This window comes from Nicotiana tabacum, chromosome 1 (genome assembly GCF_000715075.1).
Source record: "Nicotiana tabacum cultivar K326 chromosome 1, ASM71507v2, whole genome shotgun sequence".
Taxonomy (NCBI): Eukaryota; Viridiplantae; Streptophyta; class Magnoliopsida; order Solanales; family Solanaceae; genus Nicotiana; species Nicotiana tabacum.
The window spans coordinates 122,469,267-122,483,444 of record NC_134080.1 but is presented as its reverse complement, the minus strand read 5'-3'; positions in this window follow the sequence as shown (position 1 = coordinate 122,483,444).

Genomic DNA, 14,178 nt, shown 5'->3' with positions numbered 1-14,178 from the left:
CACACGAATATCATACGAATAAAATAACTCATAACTTAACCTCCTCATCATGTTAATCACCCTAGTTTCACACCAAAAATATACGTTATAACATTCCAAACTTGTCGACTTTCGACGAAACTTATTTTCTTCAATTCGTTTAGCATTTAAGCTTTCCAACCCTTTTGGTACTTGTTATTCATGATATTAAAGATTTGAACCTTCAATATAAAATGATGAACTTACATTATGTACCTTCAAAAATGATCTCATTTTCGAGCTTACATCAATTGGCTTACGACGTATTCTCACGTACGAAAATATGGGATGTAACATTTGGAGTTAGCAGCCATTATTCATGCGTTGAAGATTTGGAGGCACTATTTATAAGGCGTGTCATGTGAGATGTTCATGGATCATAAGAGTCTACAGTATTTGTTCAAGCAGAAGGAGCCAAATTTGAGGCAGAGAAGGTGGTTGGAGTTGTTGAAGGACTATGATATTACCATTTTATATCATCCGGGGAAGGCCAATGTGGTGGTCGATGCTTTGTGTAGAAAGTCAGCCAGTATGGGTAGTCTTACGTATATTTCGGTCGGTGAGAGACCGCTTGCTTTGGATGTTCAGGCTTTGGCTAATCAGTTTGTGAGGTTGGATGTTTTCGAGCCCAGCCGTGTGTTAGCTTGCACAGTCGCCTATTCTTCATTATTTGAGCGTATTAGAGATCGGTAGTATGGTGATCCTCATTTGTGTGTCCTTAGGGACACAGTGTGGCACGATGGTGCCAAGCAGGTTACATTGGGAGATGATGGAGTTTTGAGGCTGCAGGGTCGAGTTTGTGTGCCTAATTTGGATGGACTTCGAGAGTTGATATTAGAGGAGGCCCATAGTTCCTGGTATTCCATTCATCTGGGCGTTGCTAAGATGTATCAGGACTTGCGGCAGCATTATTGGTGGAGGAGGATGAAGAAATATATTGTTGCACATGTGGCTCGGTGTTTAAATTGTTAGTAGGTAAAGTACGAGCATCAGAGACGTGGTGGTTTGTTCCAGAAGATTGAGATTCTTGAGAGGAAGTAGGAGCGTATCACTATGAATTTCGTTGTTAGACTCCCACAGACTCAAAGGAAGTTTGACGCAGTGTGGGTTATTGTTGATAGGCTGACCAAGTTAGCGCATTTCATTCCGATGGAAGTCTCCTATTCTTCTGAGTGGTTGGCAGAGATCTATATCCGGGAGATTGTTCGTCTTCATGGTGTGCCCATGTCTATCATTTCTGATCGAGGTACGCAGTTTACCTCATGTTTCTAGAGGGAAGTTCAGCGTGAGTTGGGCACATGGGTCGAGTTGAGCACAACATTTCACCCTCTGATGGACGGGCAATCCAAGCGTACTATTCAGATTTTAGAGGATATGCTCCTAGCTTGTGTTATGGACTTTGGAGGCTTGTGGGACCAGTTCTTGCCTTTAGCGGAGTTTGCCTACAACAACAACTACCAGTCAAGCATCCAGATGGCTCCTTATGAGGCTTTATATGGTAGGCAGTGTCGGTCGCCGGTTGGGTGGTTTGAGTCTGGAGAGGCTCAGTTGTTGGGTACGGATCTAGTATAGGATGCCTTGTACAAGGTCAAGATCATTCAGGATAAGCTTCATACAGCTCAGTCCAGGCAAAAGAGTTATGCCGACCATAAGGTTTGTGATGCGGCATCCGTGGTCGGCGAGCGAGTGTTGCTTCGGGTGTCACCTATGAAGGGCGTGATGAGATTTGGAAAGAAGCGCAAGCTAAGCCCTAGATTCATTGGTCCTTTTGAGGTTCTTGATTGAGTGGGAGAGGTGGCTTACAAACTTGCGTTGCCGCCGAGTTTATCAGCCGTGCATCCAGTGTTTCATGTGTCCATGCTTCGAAAGTATTACGTTGATCCATCCCACGTGTTAGATTTCAGCACTGCCCAGTTGTACAAGGACTTGTCCTATGAGGAGGAGCCGGTAGCTATTCAAGACGGGTAGGTTTGTCAGTTGAGATCGAAGAGTTTCCCTTCTGTTCGTGTTCAGTGGAGAGGTCAGCCTGTTGAGGCAACGACCTAGGAGTCTGAATCTGATATTCGGAGTCGATATCCCCATATTTCTCCTACTCAGGTGCTTTCTTATGTCCGTTCGAGGACGAACAATTTTTTTAGAGGTGGAGAATGTGATGACCCAAAAGGTCATCACTCCTTTTGGAAGAAAATTCTGTGTTCCGAGGCCTTAAAAACCTCTTTTTGTCTCACCTCGATTTGCATGCGCAGTCCGGGCGCGTTTCCAGAAAGCGTTTATGTGAAAACTAAGAAAAAAACGGAAATTGACTTTTAAAATTGAATAAAGTTGACTTTGATCAATATTCTTGGTAAACAGACTCGGACTCGTGGTCCGACAGTCTCGTAGGGTTCGTAGTAAAATATGGGACTTGGGCGTATACCTTGAATCGAATTCCGAGGTCCCAAGCCCAAGAAATGAATTTTTTAAAGAAAATTATTTTCTGGAAAATATAAAGGCTTTTAGAATTGAATTGATGTAAATTCCTGATGTTATCGGGCCTGTATCTTGGTTCCGGAGTCCGGTACAAGTTTGAAATAATAATTAAGCTGAATCTGTGAAGTTTGGTAAGAATCAGAGTTCGTTTAATATAAATCGGACCTTTATTTGAGAAATTGGAAATTTTGACATTCTTGAGTGATTTCATGAATTGAGGTTTAATTCATATTTATTGATGTTATTTTGATGATTTGATTGCACGAGCCCGAGGGCTCGGGTGAGTTTTGGATATGCCACGGAGTGAAATTTAACTTAGGAAAACTGCTGTTGTGTTGAAGGTCTACATTGCGAAGCTTGGCTCTCAAATGCGAGCTCGCATTTGCGAAAAAACATCACAATTGCGATGATGGGCTAGGGCAGGGAACCTTCGCATTTGCGAGGCTTATGTCGTAAATGTGACCTTAGCGGGCATTGCAATTGTGAATAGTTGTTCGCATTTGCAAAGAAAGCAGAGGCAGGTCTTATTCGCAATTGTGAAGCTTTGGATGCAATTGCGAGTTCGCATTTGCCAACATGACATCGCAAATGTGATATCTGCGCCTGTGTAAAATCAAACTTAGACGAAAATTTTTCATTTTTCAAAGTCCCTCAAACCCCAAGCTCTCTTGGGCGATTTTCCAAAGAAAAGTTCTTCTCCAAATCGATTGTAAGTCATTTCTATGTCATTTTCTTTAATCTATAACATCTTTTCACATGATTTCAATTCAAAATCAAGGGTTTTCATGGAGGAAATTGGGTGTTTTGGGTAGAACTTAGAATTTTCAAATTTTGGGGATTTGGACCTCGATTTGAGGTCCGATTTCAAAACAAATTATATATTTGAGTTTGTGGGTTAATGGGTAATCGGGTTTTGGTTTGAACCTCGTGTTTTGACCATGTGGGTCCGGGGTCGATTTTTGACTTTTTGGGGAAAACATTAGAAAACCTATTTTCATGCATTAGAATTGATTCATTTAGCATTTATTGATATCATTAAGTAAATTGTGGCTAGATACAAGCAAATTGATGGTGGAAACAAGAGGTAAAATGGTATTTGAGGCTTGAATTGTGTTCGTGACATTGAGGTAAGTGTTTGGTCTAACCTTAGCTTAAGGGATTAAGAGTTGTGTCTTATTTGCTATGTGTTAACTGTTGAGTACGATGTATAGGTGTGGTGACGAGTATCTATACGTCAGTGTCAAGCATGGCCGTGAGTCTTATACTATGATTAATGCGACTCCGTTTCATATTGTTCATGCTTTATATGATGATTTCTATTGTTGAACAAGACTTGTGGAAGTATTATTGGTAATTGAAAATTGTAGATCATTGACTCAAGTTGAGAATTGAGTTGGGAAGTAATTGTGGAAGAGAGAAGAGGTTTATGATATTGTCTCCCTTGTCGGGATGTTGTTGCTTTTGATATTACTCCCTTGCCGGGATGTTATTACTCATGATATTGTTTCCCTTGCCGGGATTTTGTTGTTATGCTATTGTTCCCTTCTCGGAATTTTTTTGTGATATTATTGATTCCCTTGCCCAAATTGCTTTGTGATTGTTGCTTAGGTGAGGAAGAGTGTAAAGTACGAAGGGTGATGTCGTGCATGATTTTGAGAGTGTTAATGCACGAAGGGTGATGCCGTGCCGATATTGTAAGGTAAAAGCACGAAGGGTGATGCCGTACCGCACGATGTAAAATACCGTGCCATAATATGAGTGATAATACACGAAGGATAATTCCGTGTCATGATTATGTGAGGTAAAAGCACGAAAGGTGATGTCGTGCCGATTATATTGATTCTTATGGTGAGGACGAGAGTAAAAGCACGAAGGGTGATGCCGTGGACTTGTCTTTGATTTCCTTAATCTTGATTACAGTTGAATTTTTGTGTTCCTTTCACTTCTTTACTGAGATTTGTTTGTACATGATATTCCCCGCAGCATGTTTCCCCTTCCCATATTTAACTACTAGTTTCTGTCATTATTACTTGTTGTATATGATATAACTGCACAGGTTTATTTGGTAGTTTTTTCCTAGCCTTATCACTACTTCGCCGAGGTTAGGCTAGGCACTTACCAGCACATGGGGTCGGTTGTGCTGATACTACATTCTGCACTGTGTGCAGATCCCGGTGCTGCAGCTTTTGGACCATAGTGAGGTTGCTGCCTTCAGTCCATCAGGTGACCCGAATTAGTCCTACATGCATTCGCAGGCCTTGGCGTCTCCTTCTATATTTCCCTTCTTTTTCTTTTATGTATTTCAGAAACAGCTTTGTAATTACCTTTCAGACCCCTATTTGTAGTATTCTTAGATAGTCTGTGAGATTGTGACACCAGTTCTGGGTAGCTCGTGCTCTATGGATTTGTATCGGTATTATTTTAAATTATTACATTTTATTCTTTCGCTTTATTATTTCCGATGTTTATAAATGTTACTCACAATTGCTAAGGGAAAAAAATAAAAAAGATTAAGTAATTGGAATAATGAACTTGCCTAGCTTTCACTAGTAGGCGCCATCACGATTCCCGAGGGTGGAAAATCCGGGTCGTGACATCTCTATACAATTTTTCATTCTCTAATAAAGCCCAATGATGATCCTCCGTTACTTGGAGGTAGTTAAGATCATCCAGTGCATGATGAACGGCTAGTGCCTTTTCCATCTCTAAAATCTCCTTCATCAAATGCCGAATAACTTCTAGTTCATTTTTTGTGTGTGTTAGTTTGGAACATTGCAGACAATGCTTGTGGTACAACTAGCCCATTCCAATGACATAATACTTTATAATCACACCTTTTTGAGTATAGGGGAACCCATTGTAGGTTTTCACCCCAAATTTACATACCTTCGGGCTTTGTAGAATACACTTCCCCCTCAATAATGTGCCCTGCAATTTTGAGATCTAGATGTATATTGATGGGCTTATTTTTCAAGGGACGTAAAACACCATATCACTTGTCATCTACCAAATCAGTATAGCAACCTAGCATGTTTTTTCAAGGAAGGGATCGATTATGTTTTGACGTGTTCCATGTAGATCTTTTGAACTACCTTCGCCCTTTTGCCTCTTCTTAAACCATTTATTAAATTTAAGTTGCATTTTTGAAACTGTTGTTTAAATGAATAACTATAAAATAAAATTTGGTTCAACTTAAGAAGAACCAAATAAGAGGTAGTTCAACAGGACGCATGTGCAATATGCGCTATCTTATCTTGTCGACCTGGAAAAGCTTGTACGCACTAGTACCGTAAGGATTCCAGTGTAAGTGAACACATGGCACATGAACAATATGTGATATGTAGTAGCTTAGTAAACAATACAAATTTAACGTGTGTCTTGTCTTATCGACCTGAAAAGGCATGCACGCACTTGTACCGTAAAGAATTCATTGTAAATGAAACATAGCACATTAACAATTTACGTTATACACCAGCTAAGAAATAGTATAAATTTAATGCACGTCTTGTCTTGTTGAACTGAAAAAATCTTGTTTGCACATGTACCATAATTATTCCATTCTTAGTGAAACATGACTCATGAACAATATGCGTTATGCAACCTAAAATCACTCATTCTAACCTATAAAAACCCCGCGCATTTTGCGTTATTCTTTGCAGATCATCACAACTTAATCAAACAAAGAATACTGTTTTCCATAAATTTTCAGGTTCACGTAATACGATATGTTTGGACGCGATGAGGTTCCTAGGTGTTACTGCGCAAAACGTGCGATTTTGAATCCATGTTGGTCAACTTGCAATCTAGGGCGCAGACGTTGGATGTGTAAATAAGTTGTGAGTTAATAATATTAAAATTTATGTTGAGTAATAGATTATTTATAACATCTTCATTAATAGTTCGTTTCTTATCATCACCATTTGTAGGACGAAAATCAATGTGATTCTCAAGAATAGTACGATGAACCCATTAACCAGGAACACTACAAATCATGTTTGCTAAACCTTTGGAATCGTAGCGGGGAGTACAAAATACAGATTTAGAAGCTCGAAAACTAACCTGCGGCAGTGAAGGAGCAACTGAAAGAGGCAGAAGAATAAAATAATCGGTTGCAAGAAAAATTTCAGAGGTTGAAGAAGAGAATAATGGGCGATAGGGACTAAACGAACATATGACTGTTTTAAGTGTATTGTTTATTTTATGTTTTATATTTCATGTATTACGTGTTTTGTTTATCATATTTTAATGTATGTTAATCTGACGTATTTTTTGTGTTCTAGTGTTAACCTAATCAATAAGACTAAAACTAAAAACACAAAGCTTATAATGTAAAAACATCAATAATATTAAAAATAATATTTAATGTGATATATACAAATTAAACTAAATATCAATGTGTCCCACAGCCTATATGCTTTAGTGCATTGGCTGGCCTAAGGGGCATACCTTCTCAACCGGCTACACTATCCAGATCATCCTCGTCTTGTCGCCTCTTTAGCTGAGGATGCGTTGCAGCATGATCATTTGGAAGGCTAGCAGGATCAATAGAGGCGTCCGTTGGGCCAGCAGTAAGCTACAAAATATTAGCAGATTTTAGTATATGATATATAGAATATTAATATAATAGCTTAACAAAATTTCTAGTCAAACCAGTGTCTCCGCTGGCTCCTGAATAAGATCCTATGTCTCCAAAAATGGAGTATCACACGATGTCGTCTCCATAATAGGTGATGGCGAAATCTTAAAAAAAAGAAATTAGATATTACTGACTAATAATGAAGGTCAAATAAATTTAAAATAATGGTAATACAAACAAACCTACGTCTGAGTAAAAACACAATGCTCCGAGGTGAGCTGGACTAGATGAAGGTTGTGCCGTCTCCATCGGATATGATGTCTCATTCTCCGTGCCTAGAGGATCCTCAGTATCCCTCGATGCATAGCAATAAATCAAACGTCTGCCACTATGCACATCTCACACTGGACGATCCTCTGCAACCCTCGATGAGCCTGGAATATCAGGATAATACTCATCCCAATCAAACGACGTAATGCCAGTGCCCCGTGATCAGTAATGGAGATTTTGGGGTAAATTGTGAAGTCTCCGATGACAACATTCTGAATGTAGGAATATCATTGCCATCGTCCTGTGCCGCACCAAAGTCATACGACAAATCCTTACCAATATCTTTCAAGGGTGACTCAGCACCCCCTTGCTGGGGAACCCATCTTCGCCGAGCACCACGACCATGAGGGTCACTCCTTCCTCTCTGGCCACGCCTGGCCCATGAAGTTAATCCTCAAGCAGTATATATACATGATCAAAACCTAATCATGCATCTGCTCGTACAGCTACCAATGTGGCAGTAGCAAGCTGAGAAACCTAACGACCCTAATGGTGCACAAATGACGCCTCGTCGCCTACATGCTACTGCATCTTCAAATCTATCTGGTAAAAATGGTGTAAGCCAATAGCCTACATAGCATATAACATATTAATTAAGGAAGATAAGAAAACCTAACATGAAACGTAAGCATATCAAATAATATATCAATGCCTTATGCCACACGGCGTATGGAATGTACTGATCACCCTCCCAATGATCGGGATTACCGATCAGAGTGCGAGTAACACGACGATACCAAGCCATGTACTCATGATCACCGTCAATACGGTCATGTGGAGGATTTGATGGAATCATGACTAGTCCCAGATTGCAGTCCTCTATTTAGGCCTCTAGCTAGGCCAAGTGTGTTTGGTCAATTCTGTTGTGATCATCCCGCTCGTAACATATAGCATGCCAACTAGGAGGAGCAAGTATAAGTTGTCGGCGACCAAACTGTCACAGGACTCTTCCAGTCGGATGATTCTTGACTATATCAAGACATATCAGTGGGACCTTAGACATCTATATAGCTCGACCGCGTGAGCAATACTCTGTCAAACTGGTGATGATCTCGTCGCTATATGTCCTCCATATGAACTATTAATTAAAATCAAGAATAGTAAGTAAACGCAACACAAATCAAGTATTTCCAAACCAACTTAGTCAAATATTTACCTGAGAAGCTTCTAGTAGATCCAACAGATCCCTGTAAGAAGAGAGATGATGCCGAGCCTCGACGTTGTGGGCGCGGCCTCGCCTATCTACCCACCTCCTAGCACGTGGTAGAAACAGCGGAGGTGGTGCATCTGGAGCTAACAGTCGAGGAGGGGGTTGCATCTGCAAGAATCCCTCCCAAGCCCAAACCTAATTTTGATTGTGGACGTAAATTTGAGTATTTTTTTTTACCATACCAATGATAATCATGAAAAGAACTGATAATGTTATCACCTGCAGTAGCGGAATAAATCCAGCGACTTCTCTCACTCTACCCATCGATGCCCTACACAGCTACCTATAAAGGTATGCTAGAACGGCTCCACCCCAGCTGTACATGGGTAAGTGATCTAAGCGCTCAAGAATATGCAAGAACCATAGGCTCAATTTATAGGAATTTCTTCCCAACTTTGTATTAAACTCGTGCTACAAAGAACACATATAAACAACCTTACAAAAAGGAATCAAAGACAACCAACACTCTGCCTTGACAGTTTGCCTATCTTAACATAAATAGGCAATGTTTTTGGCTCAGAGCCCTATCCAAAACCTAGCAGTTGACATCCCCAACTGCAAGAGATTTTAAATTTTAAATTTCAAACAGACAACTGCCAACAACCCCACATAGCCACTCAATGCTGAAAAATAGGAAACTGCCCAAACTGGACAACTGCCTTGCATGTGCATGGCACATGGGCGCAACCTTTGAATTTTGGCGCCAACAAGCCAACTCTGTCATGTCTTCGTGCTAATCCCTCATGCATCATGCCTTGCGCGCATGTTTGTCGCTGCCGCATGCCCAACTCGCCTATGACACTGCCTTGCCCGCGCCCATCTACCTTGCCACGCCCTGCCTTAGCTTGCCTTAGTTTTTCCAGCCTTTACTATGCTTTTGCTATCCATTTTCTTTGCCTTGCCATGGACTTGTCATGCCTTGGCACCTTAGCAGCATGTCATCGTGCCACAATCCATGCCCATAAACACCTGCCCATGTCAGACAACCTTGTCAACATGATGCCACAATAATCATAGGGCCAAGCTGAGGTTCATCATGTAAATCCCTCATCACACTTATGCCATGTTCGATCAATCAAGACGAGGGGCTAACAAACTTCCCCCAGCCAGATGAGCTTGTCGCCCCCAATGAGGCAGAATCCAGATATGCCTTGATTTGATCCTGAAATTTCCATAGAGACGGTCCTTTCTCCTGAGTTGTATCACACTCATGCTGTCCCATCCATTGAACCAGGAACTCTATTCGCCTGTTCTTTTTGCTTTGACCCAGTATACAGTGATCCAAAATCTTCTCAATAGTCTCCGCAAATTGCTTGCGCTCTATTGGAGTAGCACACTTTGGCACCACCTATGTCGGATCTTCAACATTTTTATGGACCGTTTCAGGAAACTCACATGGAAAATTGGGTGAATTTTAAGACGTTCCGACAATTCAGTCGGTAGGAAACTTCACCCACGTTCTTTACAACTTCAAACGGGCCGTCATATTTTGGAATCATCCCACGATGATACATCTTGCTACTAATTTTGTTCCATATCTGTGGAGTAAGCTTCAGCAACACCTTATCACCAATATTGAACTCCAAAGGCCGCCTATTTCTGTCAGCATTCCTTTTCATTCTTTTAGCCGTTGTTCTTAAGTTGTCTCGCACCTCAGCCAACAACTCATGCTTGTCGTGAGCATATCTATAAGCAGTAGGACACTTGCCCCCTAGTTTCAACTGAGCAACTTCCAGCGGTGTGTCAGACTGTCTTCCTAACACTATCTTAAAAGGACTCATTTCAGTTGTCGAGGACCTGTGCAAGTTGAAATAAAACTGCGCACTGTCTTGTAACTCAACCCAATTCCTCTGACTAGAAGTGATATACTGCGTCAAGTACTATTTAAGTAGATGATTGATACGCTCGGTCTTCCCATCGGTTTGTGGGTGATTTGCAGTCGAGAATTTCAAATCAGTCCCCAAGAATTTAAACACAGCAGTCCAAAATCGGCCTGTAATCTTGCATCCCAATCACTCACAATATCCCTTGGAACCCTAAAGTGATTCACAACAACTTATAGAATAATTCAGCAGCTACTTAGGAAGAACACACAGTTGGAGTAGCAACAAAAATTTCATACTTTGAGAATATGTCTACCACCACCATAATTGATGCTTTGCCATCAACTTTTGGAAGCCTGCTGAGAAAGTCCATAGTAACAGAAGCCTATGGACACTTCGGAATCGGTAGAGGTTTTAGTAAACCATCTTCCTTCTTTCGTTCAGTCTTGTCAAGTTGACAAACTAGACAAATTTTCCCATAGGCCTCAACATCGTCTTCCATTTTCGGCCAAAAGTAATTCCGAGAAAGCAACACCAACATCCTTTCAACACCCCGATGACTAGCTTAAGGAGTATCATATGTCTCCTTTAGAAGAGAACGGCGCAATCCAGCAACTTGAGGAACCACAATTCTCCCCCCTTTAAACTACAGCAGATCGTCCTCGATCCAATACCGCTTAACTGTCTCGTCTTTCATTTGATCCATCAATTTCATATACAATAGATCATTCACAACGCATAACTTGATTGTATCTAGAAAATCAGATTCAATTCAAGTAAGTGCATAAATTGCAGCAAATACCTCTTTGTGACTAAGTGCATCGGGAACCTGATTTTGTTTTCCAGGTTTGTGCACCCAAACAAAGTCATACTCAACCAAGAATTCTTGCCACTGGGCATGCTTCAGACTCAATTTCTATTGAGTTTTGAAGTAGGTAGTCCGTCTGCACCACAAACTTTGTTCCCAGCAAGTAGACTCTCCAAACTTGAAGGTAATGAATTACTGCAACCATCTCTTTTTCATGTGCAGAATAACGTTGCTCCGCACGTTTAGCTTTCTGCTTTCAAATGCAACCGGATGATCCTCCTGGACCAGCACACTACCAACAACATAATCTGAAGCATCTGTATATACTTCAAATGTCAAATCAAAATCTGGCAGCTTCAAGATTGGTTCGGCTGCAATTGCCTACTTCAATGCATTGAAAGTCTTGTCACACGAATCCAACCAAACCCATTTGACATTCTTTTTCAGCAAATCCATCAAAGGATCAACCCTTATTGAATAGCATACAATGAACTTCCGGTAATAATTTTCCAAGCCTAAAAATGATCTAAGTTCCTTTATCCCGCTTGGTGCTTGCCAATCAACTCCGCACTTGGTTTTCACTAACCAAATGGCCTAGAAACTTTATCTCGTGACTTGAAAATTAACACTTCTCCATCTTGACATAGAGTTGATAGGCTCTAAGTCTTTCCAACACTTTCCTTAAGTGAGAAAAATGATCGTCAACGGTCCGTCTATAGATGACTATGTCGTCTAAGTAAACAACTACAAAGTCATCAAGATACTCGTAAAGAACATTGTTCATTGAATTACAGAAAGTTGCCAGGGCATTGGTTAGCCCAAACGACATTACAAGAAATTCAAAGCTACCATATCTAGTTACACAAGTGGTCTTAGGGGCATCCCCCTCGGCTATCCTAACCTGCCAATAGCCTGACCTTAGGTCTAACTTAGTAAAATAACTAGCATTCGAAAGCCTGTCCAGTAGATCTTGAATCAAAGGGACCGGATACTTATTTTTGGTAGTCACCTTGTTCAACGCCTTATAGTAAACACACATCCGTAATGTACCATCCTGCTTTTTATGGAACAAAACAGGAGCACCGTATGGAACATTCGATGGTTGAATTAACCCAGCATCAAGCAACTCAGACAATTGCTTCTTTAGTTTAGTTAGTTCCATTGACGACATGCGGTAAGGAGGCCGCGCATGCGGCAGTGATCCAGGAATAAGTTCAATCTTCTGATCAATCTCCCTCCTTGGTGGTAACTCCCTTGGCAATTCTGGAGGCATAACATCTTTGAATTCTTTCATCAAATCAACAACACAACCTGGGACCTCAATCTACACATCTGGCTTGACTTCAACGAGTGCAACGAGGTAAGTCTCCTCACCCCTCTTCAAGCCTTTCTCAAATGTAGTGGCAGAAATCAAAGCAGCAATCCCAACATTCTTTCTTTCATCCCCGTAAGGCCAAATACCTTTCACAAAGCTGGAGTTTATCTCCCCCATGAACATAAGTTCATCCAAATGGGGAATTGGAGCGACTTTGTTCTTCTTCAGAAAATCAATTCCCAATAGCACATTGAAGTCATCCAATGGCACAACAGTCATATTGAACTTTCCAGACCAATGGCCCAATAGCATTGAGACATCCAGTGCCACCCCATAACCAGAATACGCCTCTGAATTCACAGCCTTCATCTTCGGTGGACACTTTGTCACATGCAGCCCATACTCTTGAACAATTCTGGAGGCAACAAAGGTGTGCGTGGCTCTGGTATCAACCATTGTCACGACACTCTTGTTTCCGATTTTCAGATCCACATACATTAGTGTGGAATAAGCATCGGCCAAATCATCCCCCGTAGCATTCATATATGCAACTTCTTCCTTGGCAGCATTTTATTCATTATCCGCCACATTACACAAGGCAAAGTGTTCAACAGCAGCAACAGATTCACATAGACAACAACTTCCTATCACTTTCCTTGTTTCTCCTATTCGGCAAGAAGAGAATTTATCTTTCCTTGATTTGGACAGTTTCATGCATAATGTCTAGTTTTTGATATGTCCATCAAACCTTTTCACCACCCATTGGCCTATTTGTTTTTGACGAAGAAGCATCCATCTTGCCTTTGCCTTTGTCATTTCCATCTTGCTTCTGGTTGTCCTTCTTCCGGTCCTTACTATTCTCCTTTTTCTTTGACATAGAAAAAGAGGCAGGATCAGAAGTTAGACCAGTTGAGCAAAAATCCACCAGTGCGTCCGCTGCCACAATTGCACTAGGCGGGTCTTTAACTTTCTGCCTATGAATTTCGTTTTGTGCCCAACCCTGCATTCCGGAAATGAAATTGTGTAGTTTATCCTCATCCGACATGTTTTGGATGTCCAGAAACAAGGATGAAAAATCCTTGACATAGTCCTGAATAGAACCAGTCTATATTAACTACTTCAAACGATCCCTAGCAACCGAAGACGAGTTGCTAGGCAGGAACTTTTCCCTCAGCGCATCACGAAGTTTCTCCCAAGTATCAACCTTGGGTCTTCCAGCACTTACATCGTCTGTATTTTTCGTACGCCACCACAACCATGCATCTCCTCTGAAATAACGAACTGACATAGTCAGTTTGTCCTTCTCCAGGACGTGAGCAGTAGAGAAGTAATGCTCCAACTCCCATAAGAAGTTTTCCAGTTCCTTGGCGCCTCTCACGCCATCAAATGCCTTTGGCTCTGGAATCTTAATTTTGGTATGTTCTTCACCTCCTTGGGCACATTTGCAACAGTTCGTCGGAGGATCTGAATTTCCATTTTAAGATCCCCGTTCTCCTTTTGTAATCTTTCCAATTGTTCTGCAGCAGTTTCCTAGAAAGCCTGCAATTCCACCAGTTGGGTATCAACACTCTCACGAACGTGTTGAAGTTCTGTGTTAATGCCATTGATCTGCATCAGAATATCCACCAG